This window comes from Budorcas taxicolor, chromosome 14 (genome assembly GCF_023091745.1).
Source record: "Budorcas taxicolor isolate Tak-1 chromosome 14, Takin1.1, whole genome shotgun sequence".
Taxonomy (NCBI): domain Eukaryota; kingdom Metazoa; phylum Chordata; class Mammalia; order Artiodactyla; family Bovidae; genus Budorcas; species Budorcas taxicolor.
Window position 1 is genome coordinate 33,173,749 of NC_068923.1, and position 19,018 is coordinate 33,192,766.

The 19,018-nt window shown below is 49.0% G+C and overlaps 1 long non-coding RNA gene across 1 annotated transcript; it reads left to right on the forward strand.

The window, feature by feature from the left end:
• The first annotated feature begins 9,938 nt into the window (after positions 1-9,938).
• On the forward strand, positions 9,939-18,529 carry LOC128059584 (uncharacterized). The gene is made up of 4 exons (XR_008200599.1): positions 9,939-10,199; positions 15,858-15,950; positions 17,906-17,984; positions 18,352-18,529. It is a non-coding gene; the product is annotated as an uncharacterized LOC128059584 (long non-coding RNA).
• The last annotated feature ends 489 nt before the right edge of the window (positions 18,530-19,018 follow it).

Genomic DNA, 19,018 nt, shown 5'->3' on the forward strand with positions numbered 1-19,018 from the left:
CGGAGATGGCTCTGGGGTCCCTCCAGGGCCGCCCTGGGAACCTGCTGGTTTGCAGGACCCCTGGTTAGCCAGCAGCCTCTCTTGCTGCCTGTTCACTGTATTCTAGAACAAAAGTGCATCTAGTTTCTTTTTTTTTCCTGGGGCATTTTATTCTTTTATTCCTTCTGCTTCCCCTCTTTCTTTCTCTTGTTTTTACAGTCTCCTTGTAATGACTAATTGGCAGTGTTTCCCGGCTTTTTTTATGTTTCTCTTGCTCTAGTTACAAGTCGTACTAACCCAGCAGTATCCACAGGGACCAATAGACAGCCAACATTCCCAGTGATATACTGCGCTCCCTGTTCTTTAAAGTGTAGCACATTTACAGGGAAATGCACACGGCGCGGGGGCCCACTCCCGGGGTCGCTGGCGTCGCGCTCGAGGTCCCTGCTCTCCGCCCCGTGGGTGCGCCCCCTCCCCCACAGCCCCTCCCTTCGCGCCCCGTCCCTGTGCCTCCCCCAGCTCCCCCTTTCCGCTCACCCCCTCTCCTGCGACCTCTCCCCGCATGGCCCCTCCCCGCGCACTCCCCCATGCAACCACCTCCTAGCGCCCCCTCCCCGCGCGCCCCCTCCGAGCGCCCCTTCCCCGTGCGCCCCCGCGGTCCCTCCTCCGCGCGCCGCGGTCCCTCCTCCTCTCGCCGCCTCTGTGCGCCCGCGGGGCCGCCTCGGTGCCCGTTTACTGCGCGCGGCAGCCACTCTGGAGCCGGCGCACATCTGGATGGAGTCAGGCCCAGCGCCCGGGCCGGCGCCCAGCCAGTCCCCACCCGCTGGATTTCCTGATGTAAACAGAGCAAGAACACAGCAACTCTGCTGAATGTGTCACGCGGCGCTCTTTATCTGCTTGGGGTCAAGACGGCGACTTAGAAAAACAGAAGCGTTGCTTTGAATTTAAACAGCTAAGAGCCAGAGCCGAGACTGGTCTGCAGGGGGGAGGGCGAAGGCCTCCAGACCCACCTCCCGCTTTTGTGCCTACTTGTTCCACTTTATGGTAATTTGGGGGCTAATTTCATTATCTGCAGCCGAATTGGAAACAAGATGCTGTTTCTGCTAACGGTGCTGAAGGCGTGTGCGAGTTTCTGGGCAGTGGGTAGACCCTTCCACCCCGCCGCCCCCAGCCGCCCCCGCCGCTCTCAAAGCGCGTTCTGACGCTGATTCTCGCAGCCGGAAGCCTCCTGCCCTGTTTCTGAGAGGGCCGCATCGCTCTCTGTTCACGGAGCGCCGGCCAGGAGCGCCTTCCCTTCCTGGGTTCCCAGAGGGGCCCAGGCCGGGGCTGGAGGGTAGACTTCCGACCCCGCTCGGCGGGTGGACGTGCTTCCTCGGCCGGTTCTGGCCCCGTCGTCGGCGCCCCGGTGCCTGCCTGGGCCCCCGTCTTTCCCTGGAGCTGGTGGTTCCTTCTCTCCTCTGGCAGGGAATAAGGGCTTAAGGATTTGGGGTTCTAAATATTCATTAGCTAGAAACCAGCCAGCTATAAACCATGACAAAGTCATTTTGAAACGATGGTAAACAGGGAAAATAGAAAATGATGGCGGAGCTTGTGTTGTCTTCACCAACAATTAACACGAAGTGTAGGCGGTTTCCACCTCAGTCCCAACTGTTTCAGCCGGCGGGTCTGGAGATCTGGCCGGGGGCGTTGTCCTGGCCAGGGTTCCCTGGCCCCGAAGCCGGGACTTCTTTTTTTTTTTTTTCAAAAGTCCTTAAGTGGAACTGAGAAGAAGCTGCGCTGGTCTGAGGGCAGGCTGACTGGGGCCGGTAGCGTTTCCGCAGAGCAGCTTCCTGGGGAGTTTTGTCTAAACGTTTGAGGTCAATGGGCCCAGGCGGTGGCTGGACGTCAGGGCGCTGGAATGTTGAGGAGCCTCGGATGCATCACAGTGCTTTGAATAGGCTACGAGGGCACTGTTTCCTCCCACAGACTGTATCTTGATGAATTTGCCAGAAATTGGGCCAAGACTCACAGAGAAGACCGAGGTCCAATTTGGCGAGTTGGCTGTTAGTGGCTGTGCTTGGTGGTTTGGTTAAGAAGATGGAGCCAAAACCCAGAGTGAGAATGAGGTTCCTTTAGAGCTGCCAGAGGCAGACGTAAGGTTCGTCTGATTCGCCCCACCCTGTGCTCTCTTTACCCTCTGAAACGTTGATGGCAGGATTCGGCAGTGGCTTCCTGTGATGGAGGGGTCCTGCCTTTCAGAGGTCTGGCTGCGAGTGCGGGACCTCTCAGTTTATTCATAAAACAATTGCTTCTTCCTTTTCACACATTAGATTTTTACCGAAGTTTCAGGGGACAGGCAGGAGGTTCCAAACAGAAGAGACCAACATGGCCCCTTGCTTACTTACTTATTCCAGCCTCAGTTTGCTTATCTCTAACGGATAAGGAAATCTCCTTCTCCAGGTTAGCGGATTTTATGGTCGGTGATGCGTGTGAGGTCACTGCCCGTTAACCAGGGTTACTACACACGGGTTTGTAAGAAAGGCTTTTATGTTGCAGTTGGGTTTAGTGGTTCTGAATTTTTGTTAGTTCCTATCTGTTATTGACACGAGGACTTGGGAAGACTTTCTGATCTCACGTCCTCCATTCCATACACTCACCTTGCGTTTTCCAGGAGCTCCTTGATTTAATGATGGAACAAAGCATTTGAAATCAGGAGCTCACCACATTTTCCTGCTGTGCTCAGGGGCCAGCAGGAACCTGTGTGTGTGCGTGCGCATGTGTGTGTGTGCTCACGCATGTGTGTGTGTGCTCAACACTGGCCCTATCACAGCTGTTTTACTTTAATTGAAACTTTTATTAAGGAGGCTGCAGATTCATATGTGGTTGAGAGGGCTGTGTACTCTTTACCCAGTTTCCCCCAATGGTAACATTTTGCAAAGCCACAGAAGGATGCTCAGCCAGGACATTGATATTGACACGACTCACTCACCTCAATCCGATGACTTGCACTCAGTGTGTGTCTGTTTGTTCTACACATAGCTGTATCCATGTGTGGGTCGTGTGGACACCACTGCAGTCCAGACACTAACTAAAACAGTTCCACCAACACAGTGTCCCTCTGTGGCCTTTTGTGGCCACATGCCCCCCTCCTTCCGTCCCAGTTCTTGGCAACCACCAATCTGTCCTCTGTTTCTAAAATTCCAACCTATGCGTGATCCTTTGGGGACTGTTTTTCTTGCTTAGCATAATTCTTTGGAGATTCATCCAAACTGTTACATGTATTAGCAGTTTGTTCCTTTTTATTGCTGACAAATATTCCATGGTATGACTGTTCTGCGGCTTTTATCCATTCACCTGCTGAATGACATCTGGGCTGATTCTAGTTTTCGGCTATTACAAGTAAACCTGGCTTATTATTTGTGTACGGGTTTCTATGTGAATGTTAGTTTTCATTTCTCTGGTATAAATGTCCAGAAGGACCGTTGATTATTTGTATGGTAGTTTAATGGTTAGTTTCAAAGAAACTGCTGAATTGTCCTCAAGACTGGCTGTGCCATTTTACCGTCCAACTAGCGATGTGTGAATGACCCAGTTTCTCCACATCCTGGCCAACCGTTTAGTGTTCTGGTAAGTGTATAGTGGCCTCATTGAGGCTTAAATGTTCATTTCCTTAATGCTTAATGATGTTGACTATTTCCCCCTCATGCTTGTTTGCCGTGTATGTATGTTCTTCAGTGAAATATCACTATGCTTCGTGCTCATTTTCCGATTGCATTGTTATTTTTTGTTACTGTTAAGTTTTGAAAGTTCTTTCCATATTCTAGATACTGGTCCTTTGTCACATGCTGGATTTGCCAACACCTCTTCTCCATGTGAAGCTCATCTTTTCATTCTCTTCACATAGACTTTCACAGAGCAAAAGGTTTTAATTTTGATGAGGTCCAATGTATCGAATTTTCCTTGTATGGCAGTGCTTTTGGTGTCAAGTCTAAGAACTCGTTGTTTAACCTTAGAGCCTGAGGATTTCTTCTGTGTGCTTTTTATGAGAGGTTTGTAGTTGTACATTTTACACTCAAGTCTATGATCTAGTTTGAATTAACTTATATATAAGATGTGTAGGGTGAGTCCCCCCCTCCTGTTCAGTTTCATCAGAACCACTTCTTGAGAAGGCTTGCTTTCCTTCTCGGAGTCACTTCTGCACCTTTGTCAAACCTCAGCTGAGAATATTCATCTGGCTCTGTTTCTGGGCTCTTCTGTTCCTTAGATAAATGTATCTGTCCCACTGTCTCCCAGTACGACTCTTTGTGATTACTGTAGCTGTGTTATATGACTTGACGTCAGATTAACTATTTCCTCCCACCTTACTCTTCTTTTTCAAGTGATTTTACCTTTGTTTTAGAATTAACTTGTCTATCTACAAAAAGTGTTGCTAAATTTGGATAGGAATTGAGTTAAACCTATAGATTCATTTGGGACTTGACATTTTTATGATGTTGAATTTTCCAGTCCATGAATGTGGTATGCCTCAATGTTTGTTTGTCTTTCATTAGCATACACGTAATTTTTAGCATACACTTTCTGTACATGTTTTGTTATGTGTATATAAAAGTATTATGTTTTCTTTGCAGTGATTACAAATGGTTATTTGTTTTGAATTTAGTAATTTAATGTTCATTGTTAGTATGTAGAAATGTTATTGATTTTTGTGAGCTCATCTTGTATCTTGTGACCTTGCTATACTTATTTTTTGCTTCTAGGATTTTTTTTTTTTTGTAGATTCTTTTGGACTTTTACAACAGACAATCATGTCATCTACAAATATAGTTTAACTTCTTCCTAATATCTTTTCAGGACTTCCAGTGCCATATTGAATGACAGAGGTAGAGCCTTGCCTTGTTCTTGATTTTAGTGGGAAAGCACACATTCTTTCACCATGAAGCATGATTGTAGCTGTAGATGCTAGATGCTCTTTGTCAAGTTGAGATCATTTCCCTCTCTTGCTGATTTCCCTTTATTATTATTTTTTAATCATAAGTGAGTGCAGTGTGTTAGTTGCTTTCTTGTGTCTCGATCTTTGTGTGGTGCCACGGACTGTAGCCTACCAAACTCCTCTGTCCATGAGATTCTCCAAGCAAAGATACTGGAGTGGGTTGCCATTCCCTTCTCCAGGGAATCTTCCTGAGCCAGGGATCGAAAGTCGGTCTCTTGCAGGCATGTTTTTCTACCATCGGAGCCACCAGGGAAGCCCTAAATGAGAGTAACGTTTTATCAAATGCTTTCTCTGCGTCAAATAATAGGATTGTTTTCTTTTGCTTATTGATATAAAGGAACTAAAAAGCCTCTGGATGAAAGTGAAAGAGGAGAGTGAAAAAGTTGGCTTAAAGCTCAACACTCAGAAACCAAAGACCATGGCATCTGGTCCCATCACTTCATGGGAAATAGATGGGGAAACAGTGGAAACAGTGTCAGACTTTATTTTGGGGGGCTCCAAAATCACTGCAGATGGTGATTGCAGCCATGAAATTAAAAGACGCTTACTCCTTGGAAGGAAAGTCATGACCAACCTAGAGAGCATATTCAAAAGCAGAGACATTGCTTTGCCTACAAAGGCCTGTCTAGTCAAGGCTATGGTTTTGCCAGTGGTCATGTATGGATGTGAGAGTTGGACTGTGAAGAAAGCTGAGTGCCGAAAAATTGATGCTTTTGACCTGTGGTGCTGGAGAAGACTCTTAATAGTCTCTTGGACTGCAAGGAGATCCATCCCCGTCCATTCTAAAGGAGATCAGTCCTGGGTGTTCATTGGAAGGACTGATGCTAAAACTGAAACTCCAGTACTTTGGCCACCTCATGTGAAGAGTTGACTCATTGGAAAAGATTCTGATGCTGAAAGGGATTGGGGGCAGGAAGAGAAGGGGACAACAGAGGATGAGATGGCTGGATGGCATTACTGACTCGATGGACGTGAGTTTGGGTGAACTCCGGGAGTTAGTGATGGACAGGGAGGCCTGGCGTGCTGCGATTCATGGGGTCGCAAAGAGTCGGACATGACTGAGTTACTGAACTGAACTGAACTGATGGTAGAATATATTGATTGATTTTCAAATACTGACTAGTCTTGCATATTTGGAATAATCCCAGTTGGACACTTTGTATCGTTCTTTCTATACACTATTGGGTTTAATTTGCTGATATTTTATGAGGATTTTGTGTCTAGGTTCATTAGTTATATTAATCTATAGTCTTATTTTATATCACTGTCTTTGTCTAGTTTTGGTTTCAAGATAGTACTGACATCAGAAAATGAGTTGGAAGTGTTTCTGCCTTTTTCCTTATCTGGAAGAGATTATATAAGATTAGCTTTAAACTTTTCTCTTGTAATTTTCTTTGATCTGAAGTCTACATTATTAGCTATTAATAGCGTTATTACTCCTTTTTTAAAAAATAATGTTTATATATTTATTTCTTTGTTTTTTGCTTTCAACATGCCTGTGCCATTACATAAGAAGAGAGGTTGTTTTGGTAAAAGCAGTGTACATTTGGAGCATGTTTATTTTTCCAGTCTGTTAATCTGTATCTTTTGGTTAGTGTATTTGGACAATTTGCATTTAAGGTGGTTTCCAGGTATGTTAGTGCTTAAAAGGACTGTTTTATTATTTGTTTTCTCCAGCTCTTGATCCTGTATTTCTTTGCCTCTTTCCTGGTATATTAGCACTACTTTAGGATTCCCAAAGTGATTTATCATTATTTTAGTGTATGTCTAAAGGTTTTGTAGTGGATGTTCTGGGTACCCAGATGTACATATGTGACTTATAACACTTAACTGGTATCAATATTTTACTATTTTCAGGAGTGAAAACTTCACATCCCTCTAGTTTTTTCCTTCCTTGCTTTTAAATAATTTGTTCTTATGAATTAGAACGTGTTATGATTTCTGTTTTATCATTGAATATAATTGATAAAGCTTGAGAAAAGGATGGTCTGTTGTGTGTGCCCATTTCTAATCTTTCTGTTGCTCCTTCTTCCTCCCTACTTCTTTTTTCTATCATTCCCTGTCTGCTTGAAGGAACTTGTTTAGTAGATCTTTAAGGGTAGGCCTGTTGTTCAGTTGCTAAGTCATGTCTGACTGTTTTCGACCCCATGGACCACTATTAACTGATTCATGAATGTTTCCCTTTCTGCGAAGTTTGTTTGAACTTGGTACCGTGCTTGCTTGTTTAGCATCCAGGCCTTTTTCATAGTGGCAAAAACATGCTTCTGGGTGGGTGCTTTCACTTTCATATTACAGTTCTGTTTTAATTTAATGACCAGACACCCTGGGGCTATGCTGGTTGTGTTACCTGCCCTTCCCAACAATATCGATATTCAGAGAAGATTAACTGGAAATTTGCTGTGAGTTTCAATCTATTGTTTCAAAAGAAATTGCTTTTAAAAAGTCACTGATGAGACTCCTCTTTGCCATTCAGGGAAAGAACTGAAGAAAAATAAGTGCATTTGTGTTAAGAATTACCCTTTGCGGTGTCTACTGAACAGCTTTTAGGATAGAATTCATTTAGCCTCCCCAGTTTTTACTTTAGAATTAATTTTCAGATATACAAGAGTCTTGAAGTAGATGATGCTTTTGGTTAAGCAATTCATGGGTCAGTGACCTGTTAAGTGATTTGTCTCTGAATCTTCAGTTACTTCAGTAACATTTCTGCCTGTTCTGCTGCTGCTGCTGCTAAGTCCCTTCAGTCGTGTCTGACTCTGCGATCGCATAGACGGCAGCCCACCAGGCTCCCCCGTCCCTGGGATTCTCCAGGCATGAACACTGGAGTGGGTTGCCATTTCCTTCTCCAATGCATGAAAGTGAGAAGGCTATTTAAACGAGTTAGTTCTTCTCTGAACTATAAAATTGCTGTAAATGAATGTTGCTTTTTACTCATATGAATGGAACCTGCCTTAAAACCCTCAACTGGTATCCACAATGTGATGACCTGCTCGCGTGCACAAGACTCCAGACACTGTCTCTATAAGTGTATTTTATTTTAAAAGAGCTGGAGACTTTTTCACTTATGGAGTTGTTTCTATGTTATTGAAAGAAAATTCAGAGTAAGGCATTTCTTGAAAAACTAATGCTGGAACTGTATTACTGATCTAGATAACTTCCCAAATAACTCAAAATATTTTACAATATTTCTTTACCTGCCTTTTTTTCCCCACTAGAAAAATCAAGGCCATTGATCCTACAGAGAGACAGCTCAGAGATTTCATGGGTTTGGTTCTAGGCATCGCAATGAAGCAAATACCATGATACAACGAGGTACCCACGTGTTTCGGTTTCCCAGTGAACATGAAAGTTGTTTATTCTATATTGTAGTCTATTAAGTGTGCAACACTAGTATGTCTGAAAGAACAATGTGTGTAGCTAACTTACCTTCTTGCTAAAAAATGCTCACCATCAACTGACAATACAGAGTAGCTTTAAATCTTCAATTTGGAAAAAACAGCATCTTCCTTTGAGGCACAAAAAAAGTGCACTCGTGGTTCTTTCATTCAGGTGGGACACGCCCCTAACCTGGACATTCCATCTCAATGGTGCCGACATACCGCTGTGAATATCAAAGGGATACGGGAGAACCAAGAAAAGTGATTTAGAGCTGGCTGTCTAATGATACTGGACGGTGGCTGTTGTGAGAGGCTTAGTTGGCCAGACAAGAGGCCTGAGGTCAGATTAGAGATGGAAGATGTGTGTTAACTTGGCCTTGAGGCCCCAGACAATGAGGAAGAAGTCCCATGGGTCAATTTCTGGGTGTATCTCTGTCAAAAGATATTTTTCATGAAAAGGTAAAAGCGAGATTCTTGTAGTGATGTACATCAACCCATGTTGAAGATTTTGTCTTACTCTTTAACCACGGAGGGAACCAGGCGGGTGTTAAAAATGGTCCAAAGGAAAGGTGAAAAGCACAAGTTTATTTGGAGTAAGTTTGTGTAGGGAAAACCGATTTTTCTACAGGAACAGTGAACTCTACTGAAATTCCACAGGACAACTGCAGTTTGCATACCCATCCTTCTCCGCAGTGTATGAAGAGATGTAAAATAGCTGGCTGACAGTGAGCCAGGTGAAAAGTCAGGCTGTTTGGAGGAGTGAGCTGTGGACTTGCAGCATTGTCATCAAAGAACATATTTTCCTCTCCTGTCGGGGTTCATTCTGCTGCTCTACACACATCACCACCGCCCATCCCACCCCACGCCACCCCACCCCCCAGAAAGTGAATTGAACCAGAGAAGGGAGCACAGGACAATCCTTCTGCTCCCTGGGAACAAACCAAACAAGTGAATATACATATTACATTGGAATGTGAGTTACAGCGGAGTGGGCATTCCGTTCTCAGTTATGCCATTTTATCGCTCTGCCAGCGAAACTCTTTCAAGCCCAGTGAGTTACTGAGTGAATCCTGCCTGGTGCAGGAAGATAGAATCCGCCAATCAGAAAGTAACAAAGAAGGAGATAAAAGAAAGTGAGCGACTGAACTGAGAAGAAAGCAACAGAAGTAGATAAAAGAGTCACAGCGTCACATCCTGCAGAAGAGGAGTATGGATCGCAGCAACTCGCCTTCTGATTGCAGTCTTTCTGCCTCCTCTCAGAACCGCGTCCCGCTGGCCCCTGTGGACAGTGGGGGAGGTGGACGCCCACAGTGGAGGCAGGGACTTCACTCCCTGGCTTTGCCGCCAACAAGCCATGAGTCTGGGCAACTGGCGGCTCGCTAAAGACAGGTCAGATGGGTCATCTCTGAAAGGGGGCATGTTCTGCCCCCCTGGTGAGGATTCAGAATGTCTTTCCTAAGCACCAGTGAGAACTAAACAAGGCCACAGATGTAAAGCTCAGACATGAGATGCCCGGTAGATGATGTCAGGGCCTCCCGGTTACTGTTGTTACTAGTGACTCAGCGGCTTCCCACGGGGCCTGTGGCCGGGAGGAGAGAGGATGCTCATCCCGCCCCTCCTGCGGGTGCCCTGCTGCGCTTGAGCAGGGGATGGGGAAGGGCCCTTGGGGGTCTGTTTGGGACCATTTACTGGAGGAAGATGTGGCCCGCCTATTGGTGACCGAAGCCTTGTAAGCACTCCTGTAGCCCGAGAGACGGGGGAACGTGTGACTCCTGGATCGTCCGTTGTCGTCACGACGAGATGACATGTCGGTTTCATTTCGGACTCTTCTGAAGGAGACTGAGCCGAGCAGTTGGGGCCTGGAGGCTGGTGGAAAGGTGAGTGGGGCAACCCTGGCTCCCCTGCGTCTGTAGGACTCAGGGTAGCGTCTCGTGGCCAACCACGGAGAAGCCCGGGGCGGCCGAGAACAAGCCTCCTGCTCATCCCGGCCTGGCTCGGCGAGCTCGTGGGGAGGCAGAAGGGCAGCTGGTCCTCAGGGTGTCCCTGGGGAGCTGGCAACACCCCTGTTTCCATGTGTCCCACCAAGGCTTGGGGCCAAACCTGAGGAGGAAGTGCTTCTCCCCTTTGGGCTTCAGCCCAGCCTGTGGTCAGAGATACTGCTCCTGGTGTGAAGGACACACAGCTGTGGTTTCTGGACCTGGTGGCCTTGGGATGAGGGCTGATGGGAGAGTGGGGGTGCCTGGGCTGGCGGGGTGGGCAGAGCCCCGTGTCTATCTGGAAGGAGGGCTGTCCCAGCAAGGCAACCCTGGATTTAAACTCGGGGACCAAGGTCCAGCTGTGGTCACCTGCTTGGGTGTCCTTTCTAGTGAACCCTGCTCTGCATGCTTGGCCCTTCTCTCTTCAGTTTCCTCGTGTGTGGAGGGGGTTGACATTGGGAAAGATTGAAAGCAAAAGGAGAAGCGGGTGGCAGAGCGTGAGATGCTTAGGTAGCATCACTAACTCGGTGAATATGAATTTGAACAAACTCCAAGAGACAGTGAAGGAGAGAGGAACCTAGTATGCTGTAGTCCCTGGGGTCGCAAAGGGTTGGACATGACTTAGTGACCGAGCAACAGCAACAGCTGAGACAGTGAACTGAGCCTGGTGAGCGTGCGGGTCCTGGGTGTGGACTGAGCCCCTCACTGCCTGACCCCACCGAAACAAGGAACTGGGGGAAAATTTGTGAAATTATCTGGCACCGAGCAAGTGCTAAATGAAAGTAAATTAATTTTTTTGACTTTGCCAATGCCCAGTGTTGATATGAGTTCTTCTAGAAATTCAGTTCTGAATTCCTAATAAATAGTATGTTTATCATCTTTATCTATTGTATTGTTGTTCAGTTGCCCAGTTGTGTCCAACTCTGCAACCCCGTGGACTGCAGCATGCCAGGCTTCCCTGTCCCCCACTATCTCCTGGAGTTTGCCCAAGTTCATATCCATTGCATCGGTGATGCCATCCAGCCATCTCACCTACCATATCATTTGTAAATTACTAACAACTGGTTCTTCCTTGAGAACCCCTGCCTGCGCTCTGCCCAGACACAGAGCTGGAGCCGGCACAACTTTGTGCTCCTCCTGATTGCAGAGCGTGGTTTTATTTTTCCAGGAATGTCTTGCTCAAGCAAATGGCCTGACTGTTCCTACCAGGAACTTCCGTGGAAGCATCCACACTCACACCAAGAGTCAAACATCGCTTACTGAAAAGGCTGGTTCTCTGGGCTGTGCAGTCAGGGTCCTCACTGGCCCTGCTCCCCCACCCTCAGCTCCAGCCTGTCAGCTGGTCGAGTCTGCGGCGTTTGGAGCAGGTTTGATGTACTCTCCACATGCTGGATGGTTCAGAGAAGTTGCGAGATCTAGAATTTGAAAAAGTCTGCATTTTGCGTTTTACGTCTTAAACTATTGTTGCAGTTCTGGATTAAGATTTATATATTTGAAAATATTTCAGCTTCTTGAGCTCCTTCTAAAGTAATTGCAGCATTTTTTTCCCCAAAGTTCAACATATACCTATTCTGTTTTCTAAGAAGTAGCCTCTGGCCATTGACTGGCCACTGACGGATGAATCCCTCATGGTCTGTGGTCCTCACAGCCCCTGACAGGGTGTTGTCTTCAGTTGCACCTGGAGACCCTGCCCTCTGGACAAAGGCCTCCCTGGACAGGACGGGCCAGCCCTCACATCTCCTCTGCCTCCTCCACAGATGTGTCCTGGGCCCGGGTCTCCAGGGGCCACAGGCTGCCAGCCCTGGGCAGTCAGAAGCTCTATGGGCCAGTCGGGGTCTCCTTTCCTGGCCTCCAGCGGCCCCCTTGCTGACGCCCTTTCTACCTGGTGGCGGTGAGGCTGTGAGCCTCAGCCCCCAAAGGGAGGGAGGGCACCCTCTCCTCTTTGAGAGCATTCTCAGGCTTCGCGAGGCTTCCTCAGGAAGCACCGTGGCTGCGGCCCTTACTTGGGCCGGTGGCCTTGGGCAGGGTGCGCAGGTGTCCGGTCCCTCCTGCCTGGAGTCAGGAAGTTTCCCTGAGGAGGTCCTCAGCGAGGTCGCCCAGTCCTTCTCCTCGTGGCTTCTCTCAGGGAAACACTGCATTTTGGTGTCAGAGAACCTGTGCTGGTTCCCCTGGGTCCTCTGGGGAGGGGAGACTGGGATCCTGGGTGTCCGCCTGAGGTGACCTGGTTTCAGGAAATACGTTCAGCTCAAGTGGCCTTTCTTACAACCGTGAAGGCATTCACGTGCCCTTCCTGCCTCTCTCTGTCTCTCTGACTCTGTCTCTCTCGGCCTCTCTCTCTCTGTCTCTTTCTCTGTCTCCCTGTTCTCTCTCTGTCTCTGTCTCCCTGTTCATCTCTGTCCCTGTGTGCCCTGGAGGCCATTATTGGGAACTCTGCTCAAGGGCCATCTTGAGTCTTAGGAAAGCAGGCCCTTCTCAACCGTCCAGAGCCTCATCTGAGTCACATAACTTTTCGTTGGGTCTTGGCCAGAGATCACTTTTATTGGGAATAAGTTATTACTGCTAAGTACTGCTTTCCTAATCCTTCTGGATATTTAAGAATCTTCATCAGAAGCAAGTGGGCACCGGTAACTTTTGGTCTTTTCTAAATAAAATAACTTTCTGCAGGTGTAGCAAGAATTTATTTCAATATCAGGACAAGCTTTCATTGTGTTATTTACAATTCACTTATTTGCAGGTGATGGCTGGCAGGGGCGTGTTGCTAAGTCATGTATGGAAAATGTCCCCATGTTTCAGGACAGAGGTGATTTCCACACTTAGGGTGGCAGAGTCAGGAATTTGGAGATGGGGTGCTCCCAGTGGTCTTCTCTGGGCTCCAGGAGGTGCGATTCGGGGCCATGTAAGTAAACCAGGTGTGACCTTATATCGCAGAGGGTGCATCCACCCAGCGAAAACAAATCTCTGTTTGGGGAACATCCTAAGTTATAGAAACCCCGTGACATTGAAAGAGAATAAAAATTCTTTAAAAGTCTTAAATGGAAATATATTTCTTCCAAATAATGTTGCATGATGTCATCTAAACATTTTGGTTCAGGTTGTTCTTTGTGATGGAATTAACTTTATTTTTTAAAATTAGTGGTTTTCTCTGGATCCCCTTCTGCCAGTTCATGGTATCATCGCTTTGATTTCTGTAGAATTTCTAAGAATCTTCATTTCAGATCCAGGAGTTCTAGTTTCCTTGTTACAGAACAAAACAGTATTTGATAGACTTTTAAAGAGCCTACTACTCATGGGATTCTCCAGGAAAGCACACTGGAGTGGGCTGCCGTTTCCTACTCCAGGGGATCTTCCCCACCCAGGGACTGAATCCACGCCTCTTGTACCTCCTGCATTGGCAGGTGGGCTCTTTACCACTGAGCCTCCTGGGAAGCCCCTTGTCCTCAGAAGCACATTCTTTCTCCCTTGAGTTACGTAGCTGGGTTGGAGGACGCAGAGCCCCCAGGCCTGCTGTGCCCAGGGGTCACCCCTTCGGGGTGGGGTCAGAGGCCTGTCTGCTTTCCTCCCACTCCCGGGAGATTAGATTTGGTGTCTGGCCAAATCCTTGGCTAGAAATCTTGAACAACAGGGCCTTTGCACTAACCGCCAAGTGTGTGGTCATCCCAGCAAATTTAAATGGACTTAACATGACTCTCACACCCCAGATGCCCTGCTGAGCAGAGTCTGGTTCATCAGCAGACACGTGGGATCAGAGGGGCTCTCTCAGCAGAGCTGGTTCATCAGCACACATGTGGGGTCAGACGCAGCGAGACTGAGCAGCCTTGGCAGTGAAAGTGAAAGTTGCTCAGTTGTGTCTGACTCTGTGACCCCATGGACCATACAGTCCATGGAATTCTCCAGGCCAGAATACTGGAGTGGGTTGCCTTTCCCTTCTCCAGGGGATCTTCCCAACCTGGGGATCGAACTCAGGTCTCCAGCATTACAGGCAGATTCTATACCAACTGAGCCGCAAAAGCGTGGAGTTGGAGGTCTGATGATGCTGGGTGCTGGGATCTGCTGTGGTCTCTTCCCATCCCCCCGGCCCCCGCCTGCCCTGGGGACCACAGGCTGAACTTTCTGGGCTGTGCTCTGCACAGGGGAAGAAAGCCCAAGAGAGAGGCCAACCTGGCTGCCCAAAGCACTGTCCCCTGTTGGTGGCCAGTGACTCTCTGGGCAGGGATGACCTGGAAACCCAAGGATGGCCAGGTGGGTGCGGCCAGGACTTCTGTCTGGGAGGACACAGCAACGGGTGTGACTCCATCATTCGGGCTTTGGACAGAGCAGAGAGAGGAGTGCGTGGCGAGCAGGCGCTCAGAACCAAACGGGGAGGAAGGATGTGGTTGTCAGCCCCCCTCACAGTACGGACTGCATCCATGCGTCTGAGCCGGGGGCTGACAAACAGCCCATTGTGTCAGGATGGGGTTAAGTCACCCGGGCAGCTGACTCGGCTTCAGGACTTGGAAATGGCATTTCTCACCTCCTCCACACTGGTCTTTTCAGTTGCTTGCCAAGTTGAAGGGGGGAAGAAAAAATCCCTTAATTCTGGTTAGAAGTGTTTCAAACGTTACATAAAGAGGCACTTGGCTGGTTAACTGGCTCAGTTCTGCCTGGGTTTCGTCTCAGGAAGCATTTAAGCTTGCTCCTCAGGACTGCACCCCTAGTAAACACCCTGCTTTAAGGGCCCTCTGCACACGTAGGCTCATTGTTCCTCCTAAGAACCACCAGTTTATAAAAATCACAAACACATTGTGTTTGCTGAAATATCCTGGTCTATGTTTGAAAAGGTGTAATACATTACAGTTTGAAAACTCAAGTTCTCTAAGATGCTTCTTTTCCTGTAGGTTCTGCACTTTGGCCTCAAGAGAGGCTCAGTCACGTGGGCACGTGGAGAGCCAGCTTGCCCACGTGGTGTGGCACTCTGCATCTGATACATTAGGGGTTTTCATTCATCAGTGAAATTAGGAAATGCCGTGACACTTTCTAATGTTCTCACTAGCTCACTTTTTTTTTTTTGCTGCATAACTATAATCGTGTAGACAGGACAAGTTCCAGTCTCCACTAACCACCTAGAGAGGATGTTGAGATTTTAAGCTGTAGAAGTTGCTCTTGGTTTAGCCAGGTTCTTGCAGTCAGAGGAACTGCTGTGTGCCCTGTTCTGATGGGCTCAGGGGGTGCCATGGCTGTGGGTCTCTGTGCTTGGTGGTGGGAACACAGCTCCACGCCTGGTCTCAGAGCACAGGTGAAGACGTCCTCCCTGTCATGGGGGTGGTCCCCAGGGACAAGGTGTTGGGGTGAACCTGGCTGCGTTGGGGGTCCTCTCCAGCCACTGGTGCTCCGAGTTTGGAGTAGACCCTGCTCCCTGGCGGGCGGGTGGTGCCATGCAGGATTCTTAGCTGTGACAAATCCAGTTCCTTCTGATATTCCTCTCCCTCCGGTCCCCCTTTCCTCCCCTCCCCCTCCTCTTCCCCTCCCCCTCCCATTCAGGAGTTTATCTCTCTAACTCATTTTCTTGCTCTTTCATTTCAGGCATGATTTGTTTCCTTAGGAATTCCTTCTGTAGTACTTGGAGCTTTGTGGATAAAGCACCAGTCAGAGCCGCCCTGTGGAAATGGAGCGAAGGTAATTAAAGACACACGAGTGTGTGCTCTTTCCTTTGGAGACTGAGTCCGGCAGCCCCTGCTCTAGGTCTGTGTGCTCAGCTGTGACGCGGGATGTTAGTGGTGGCGCTGCAGGGCCTTCAGGGTGTCGGGCCTGGGCTGGGCCTGGGTGGGTGGACGGACCCCCGCACCGGTGTCCTGTCAGTTCAGATGAACTGCTCAGTCCTGGTCCCAGATCCCGGCTCTTCAAAGCCCGGGGTTGGGTTACATTTTATAAGAAGAAAGTCAGATTCAAAGACTGGCAGAAGATAACCTAGTCTTAACTCAGAGACACTCACAGACGTGCTTTCGATATTTATGTGCTGTATTTTCACAGCACTTTCTATAGGTTGGGACTTAAACCTGGGAGGGTTCCTGCTTGAGCCAGCCTGGATTCCATCCGGTCGCAGGCTTAGTCTCCCGCCCTCAGGGCCTCTGGGTCCACGGCCTGGGACCCTCAGCTTGGAGCCCAGCCCTCATGGGAGCCGCCGCAGGGCCTGTGAGCTAGGCCCTCTGGGTGGAGGCGTCTGATGTGCTGCCTCGCTGAGTCCCTGGCCCAGCCACTTCCCCGTGGACAGGACACTGCGCTGTGGTCCCAGGGTCTCCAGGGTGCACCTTATCCAGTTCGCAGGTCCAGACTGTAGCCTACCCTGTCCCTTCGGATCCCTGAGCATGCAGCGGGCCTGAACCCTGTTGTCTGTCCTTTTCCTGAGAAGCCCAGGCGTTTCCCAGAACACTTGCTGTGAGGAGCAGCCCCACTTGGGCGGCCATCAGCTGGGGACAGAGCTGGGGAGGCCTGGGCGAGGGAGGGGCTGGGCACCCCGCCCAATCCCTCCTCCTGCGGGCCCAGCCAGGCTCTGATGTCCATGGGGACGCTGCCCCCCTCCCCCAACCCCCGCCCTCATTAGGGAAATGACTTTGCATTCCAGGCTCTGCCGTTCATGTGAGCGTTTGGGGATCTGTGGGGACAGTGGCAGATGGGGCTGAGAGCCGGGGGGGAGGAGAGTTGAGGGAGTAAGTAAGTGTCAAGGAATTCATTGTCTGCGCTCCACCTGTTGCTGCTCTGGTCCCAATCAACCTGCTCGCCAGGCTGGAGCCAGCGGACATCTGGAAACACTGCTCTGTTTATAAACTTGGCATGGAGCAGCGCTCGCGGCCTGACCTCCCACACGAATCTGGAAACAATTAGAGAAGATGATAGGCAGGCCCCAGAACGCTCCAGGGAGGAGGAGCCTGCAGGGGAGGGGTGCCCGGGGGAGCCCGCGGGGGGTGCGGGAACCGTCTGGGTGTGAGGAGCTGGGGTCTGGGAGGGAGGCCCGGGTGGGGGAAGGGCACCGCAGGAGAGGGGAGGGAGCCAGGGTGGGTGAGGGGTCCAGAGATCTGGTCGGGGAGTGGGAGAAACGAGGGTTGGGGGGACCTTGGGAGGCCTGGACTCCAGGGAGGTCTGGATGGGACCCCGGGTAGGTTATTTGCAGCCCCCAGCGCCACCCCCCACCCCCAGTACCCCGCCCCGCCGACCCCGGCCCCCAGCCTGCCCTCACTGTGAGCTTGGAACCAGCCCGCTGTGGACACAGAGAATCCAGGCCTTTCTGGTCCCTGTAAGAAAAACATCACACAGTCTCAGCTCATTTTTTTTAGTTTCGGAAACACATTCTTGAAAAGCACTTTTTAACCACAGGAAGTTTAAGCAATGTGCCATTTTCCTGCAGAAAAACTAAGAGATACTTGAAGTGCAGGGGGCAGTTCTCTAAACAGGGCAACCCTGGCGGCCCGGTGCTGGGCCCCGTGGGGTTGGACCCCATGGGGCTGGGCCCTGGCAGACAGATGAGTACCCCGCTCTGAGCTCCGGAGCCAATTTAGGCCAGAGTCTGCAGCCGCAGGAGGTGAATGAGTCTCGTCCTCTTCACTCAAGAAACACTTTTTTCTCTTTCTCCGCAGAATTGAAATGTGATTCCCAACCTGGAGTGGATGCTCTTTTCACGCTCAGCTGGGTCTCTAACTTCTGAAATATTAATCTGTAAGAGCTGCTGGCAAACCAATCATTGGCACAATTAACAAGCTCCTGGTTGGCCACACAGCCTTGAGGAGGGGAGGTCCTCGGGGTGGGGGTCAGCTGAGCTATTGGGAGGGTGGCCTCCCCCCTGGCCTTGGTCCTACTCTGCCTGGTCTCCAGGATCAGCCTGAGTGCATTTGCTAAGATTTCTGAAAGTTGTTCCAGCCACGATCATATGTCACGTGTCAGTTCCCATCCAGGCACTCTCTACTCTCTGAGCACAGAACTTCGAGGCCCAGCCTGGTCCCACCATCCACCCCCTGCACTTTTCTTCTTTGCATACACGTGTCCTTTCATACTCCCTGCTTCTTATGTACTGGTTTCCATTTAGGACATAGGACGAGTACCATCCAGGGATGTGAAAAATCCAGCCTGAGGCCCCAAACAGAGTGGGTCCTGCTCTCCGGGCAGATCCAGAGCCCCTGGAGACGAAAACCTCGTAAGCCAACTGTAGACTCGGTGCTTTGCTGCAAGAGGATTCATTTGAGCTATAATAAAAAGTAGTGTGTTTATTTAACCCCTGTAAGTTGATCTCCTTGGTCTTCATGAACTGGCTGGGCAGCTAAGGACCCACATTCCTTCCACAGTTAATAAAACTTCATATTTTTCTCTGTATTCATAAATTTAATTGCACTCAGACCCACTTAATCTACATTAGTTTTTGAAACTTTACCTAGATTAAAAAAACACAAGCACTCCTATCCCTCCCCCTGACCCTCCCTGCAATATGCAGCACAATCATCATCTTTAAGTTAGACGACATAAATTGGAAATTTTACTGGTTTGGTCCTTCGGAAATCATCTCCCATCTTTACAATTTTCTGACCTGGGGATTGTAGCGAGATGTAAAGTGACTTGGTTACAATTCGTCCTAAGATAGTGCTTCTATTTGTTCAACTTGATTAAAACCCCCCAAACAAAAGCAACAATAAAATCCCCACCAAATCAGATCTAAGGGACTTCACCCAGGACCCCCTGTAAGTCCTTTGTGATGCCCG